Source organism: Penaeus japonicus, unplaced genomic scaffold (assembly GCF_977035675.1).
Source record: "Penaeus japonicus unplaced genomic scaffold, GWHDUDI00000001_assembly GWHDUDI00000013, whole genome shotgun sequence".
Classification (NCBI taxonomy): Eukaryota; Metazoa; Arthropoda; class Malacostraca; order Decapoda; family Penaeidae; genus Penaeus; species Penaeus japonicus.
This window is the reverse complement of record NW_028234415.1, coordinates 5870738-5875737: the sequence shown is the minus strand read 5'-3', so window position 1 is coordinate 5875737 and position 5000 is coordinate 5870738.

The following is a 5000-nucleotide window of genomic DNA, read 5'->3' as shown; positions in this document are numbered from 1 at the left end:
ACTATCCAAACAAACGTTATAAATCTGGTAAACAGATAAATTCATAAGTAAGTGGTTGTTACGTGATGAAACTTAAAAAAAAAAAGGTTATGTTTGCTGTGGGTGGAATTACATTGTAATCCATTTGTGAGGTATGTTTATATATCTCTTATTTTCTTTTATAGGGGGATATCATTTTGTCATAAATAATCAATAGCATGTCATGAGACACGATTACAAACAAATGTTTTAGAAAATAATACATCCTTAAGATACACACAATTTATATTTATACATTTAACTCTTTCTGTCTATCTTCCAGTTTGGTATCTGGTTTATATATCTATATCTCTATATATTTATATATCTACTCATCTTACTATTCTTACTATACTTACTATATCTATCCATTTTTTCTACATATCTGTTTAGTGGTCCTAGCAGTAAATCGAAAAAGGTTAAAATATATTTATCTACACACATATATATAGGTATTCATATATAAATATTTATGTATATATGTATACATTTAAATAGTCTATCTATCAATCTATCTATCTATCTATCTATCTATCTATATATTATCATCTAGTAGCGGATATAAGTTTAATTGATTTAATAGGTGTTTTTTAATTTATATATATATATATATATATATATAAGAGTTATATATATATATATATACATATAATATATAATATATATATATAAATATAAATATATATATAATTGTCTATATATATATATATCTGCTTGAAGTATCTCTCTCTCTTCCATTCTCTCTCTTACTCTCTCTCTCTCTCTTTCTCTTCCTCTCTCGCTTTCTCCATACGCATAAACTTATAATTATATACATGTATACAAGTATAAATGCATGCATGTACATATGTATATACATATATATATATATATATATATATATATATATATATATATATATATATACATATATACATATATATAAATAAACATTAAGACAAAAACCGAAAAAGCCAAACCGAAAAAAGGACCCTAATACCTCCCCCACCAACCGTCAAAGCAAGAAGAAAGAATACGATAGAAAAAAAAAAATGTGTACCCCCACACCAAGAAAGAAAAAAAAGAACAAAAAAAGAGAAAGAGAAAAAAAAGAAGAAGAAAGAAAGAAGAAGAGTAGATTAAAATGTAAAAGAAAGACCCAAAAAGCAAGAAAAAAGGTTTTCTTTTCGATCCTGTCTCTCCCAATCTCGCTGTCTCCAATGTTAATAAGATCTCCTAGCCGAGGGGATAAAAAATCAGATAACATTTAACACCGTTGCATTACCACTATTCAATGACGATCTCACACACCGTGGAACAGAATTTGTGGTGCATGAAACAAGCCTTCGTTTCAGCCCCAAACACTGCTATGATATAAAGGCGGTTTGTGCAGAGTGTTTGTTTATGTGATAATATCTGCTTTCCCAATACGTTGTCTGAATCTTAAGTTGAGTTGAATCACTGCAATTTGTGGAGCGACCGGAAATGGGGTCTGAGAACCATGGACATTGGCTGTTATTATTGTTCGTTCGTTCTCCTTCTTTCTTTTGTTGTTTCGTTTCTCGGTCTTTTCTTGGGGTGCTTTTTTTTTTTTTCTTCCCTTATTCTTGGACTACTTGTTTCTAATCTTACTGTCTATATATGTTATATGTGATGAATATGCATAATCATATATTACTATCATATGCATATATGTATGTTGCTGTAATATAAGCCATGGTAGGGTATGTATATGTATATTTGTGTGCATGTGTATATATGAACTATATATATGTAGTTCTATTAGTAATATAGTTATAAAGAGTAGTAGTTTAATAGTAGTATTATTTTGGATATATATTATATATATTTATATATATACATATACACACACACACACACACACATCTACCCTCACACACACACACCAACCACACGCACACAATCCTACACTACACACACACACATCCACACACACACCTCCACACACACCTCCACACACAACCTACACACACACACACACACATAATATACTAATACTTATGTAAGACTATATAGCAATAGTGATTATAAATATATTATATATGACTAGTTTTATATATATATAGATATATAATCTAATATATTAAATAAGTATATAGTTATGTGCTCCCCTGTGTGTGACCCCCCATGTGTGTAATGTATAGCATGTATATATTGTTATATATATATACTTATATATAATTTTATATATATATTATATCTATATATGTGTGTGTGTGTCTGTGTGTGTGTGTGTTTCTGGGTGTGTGTGTGTGGCTGGGTGTGTGTGTGTGGGTGTGTCGCTGGCTGTGTGTGTGTGCTGTGTGTGTGTGTGTATGTGTATATATATATAAATACTATTTTATATAATTATAATGATATATGTTATTATATATACTATATATATAGTGTCTTTGTTATATATATATTGCATATATAGTACGCTTACATGTACAAATTATATATGGTTATACATATATATATACATAATAGTGTTTATATATTTTAATACATTATATATTTAATATATATATAGTTATACTTTATATATATATATATATATATATATAAGGGTATGGAGCTTATATATATATATCCACATGTATATAAAATCATGCTGTGCGCTGAAGTCTATCCTTTATTCAAATTCATTCATTTATTCATCTCTCTATCCTAATTCCTTTCATATACATTTACAAACGACATTTGAATCCTGGGGCTACAAAAAGCAACCACCACAATATGAAAATACTAGCACTGTAACTTTTAAGCGTTCCTGTGTGTTTTATGAGACCACTTCGCGTTACAGTAATGCAAGACAAATCTATTGAAACAACATTTGTTCTTTTAGCTAATGGCATGCCACTGGCAACCTTAATGGAGATCGAACTATGCACTTAGCGGTAAATGTCTTTATTTTCATGCTGGACATTGCGCCGCCAAATATTGTTCGCGATCTTAATGCTGTTGGCTGAGGGGGGAGGGAAAGAAAGAAAGAAAGAAAGAAAGAAAGGAGAGGAGGAGAGGAGGACATGAAGGAAGGGAGGAAGGGAGGGAGGGAGGGAGGGAGGGAGGGCGGAGGGAAGATTGGGAGGGTGGGGTGGGTGGGGAGGGTGGGGTAGGGTGGGGTGGGTGGGGTGGGTGGAAGGAAGGAGAAAAAGGGTAAGAGAGAATGTGATAAAGTAGTGGAGAAAGATGAATAGATGAATAGATAGTTCCTCGAAAGAGGATGGAAGGAAAGGAACAAAGAGGAAAAGGTTAAAGAATACATGATGAAAACATAAAAAAAAATAATAATAATAAAATAAAGTCACGTAGGAGGGAAAGAAAGGAAATATAATGAAAGATGATCAAAAAAGAAAAAGAAAATAAATAATAAACAGATAAAGATAGAAAAACTGTAAAAAAGGAATGAAAAAAAGAAAGAAAAAACACAGGTAAAAAGATACATAGAGCAGAAGTAGCAATAAAGAAAACAAACAAGCAAGCGAGAAATAACGACACGCAAAATTAAATGCAGAAAAAGAAGAAAGAAAGGCTAAAACAGTAAATAGCAAAAGACCAACTTATATTGCGCTTAGAAGTATGGAAGAAGAATAAACAACATAGAGGTACACTCCGGACAAAATCCGATTTTATCCCACTACTTTAAGGGGCATTAAACTTTCTTTCAGATACAATATTTCGTTTTTTGTTTTTTTATTTTTTTCCATTTTCATTTTTCAATTGTTTTCTGTAGTACGTTCTATTCTGACAAAAGAAGCAAACCCTCTAAATCATATCATATGTCAAATCATTGCGAATGGAGCTTAGAGTGTTTAAAAAAAATAAAAAATCCTGGTTTTAACGAAGAACCGTGCTATGGTGGAGAAGCACTATGGGCTATTCCCCGCTTGAAGTTAGATGGCTACGTTCAAAAGGTTGCAGACTAGAAGCTTTTACGCCATATTAAGTGTAGAAACCGAGATGCTGAACAACGCAGACACAGAAGAAAGGAAGACGAAGACGAACCAAGAGGGAAAGGAACATTATTTATTAATATACGTGCATAGACCTATACCATCTGTACATCTGTCTGTCTGTTTGTCCTCATGCTGGCACGTCTATCTATGCTATCTATCTATCTCTATCTATCTTTGGGATTTATCTACTATATCTATCTCTCTCCTCGCCTTTCTCTTCGCTCTCTCTCTCATCTCCCCTCTTCTATTATATAAGTTATATAGTAAAATTATATATAATGTATATATGTAATATATATATTATATAATATATATATACTATAATTATATATATATATAGTACTTAATATAGATATATATATATATATATATATATATTTATATATAATATATAGAGTAGATATATATAATATATATATTCATATATATTCATAGTCTATCTGTCCTATATCTGTTTTTTTTTTATCTGTCTAGATTCTGTTTTTTTTTTTTTTTTGTTTTTTTCTTTTCCGCAAACACATGTCTAAATCCTAAATATCATTTTTTTCTTTCGGTCGAGTCTGTCCTATTCAGTTTGTCTATCTCTCTTGTTTTGTACGTACATATAGAGTAAGCAGATATATGTAGGTTTGGATATTATAGATAGATAGATAAATTGAAATCTTGACTTCTCCAAGTATTTTGATCAAATCGTGGTGGAAAAAAAAAAAAAAAAGGGGAATAAAAAAAAAGGAAAATAGAAAAGTTATTCAACTTATGCGCGACTATATCCAACATGGGTACAGTTGTAAGTATAATGGTCCTTCTGGATTTTTTTTTTGCGCTTTTGCTGTTTTCTTTCTGGAAATTATCTATTTAAGTTTCTTTTATCTAGAGTAGAGTCTTTGTTTTTTGGCGGGGGGGGGGGGGGGAGGGGAGAGGGGGGGGGGGAGGGCGGGAGGGCCTCTTGTTTTTTAATAATATTAATTTATTTGTCGCGGGAATACGTAAATATCATTTACCGATCATTACCCGCATTTTTTAATGAGATACACAGACACG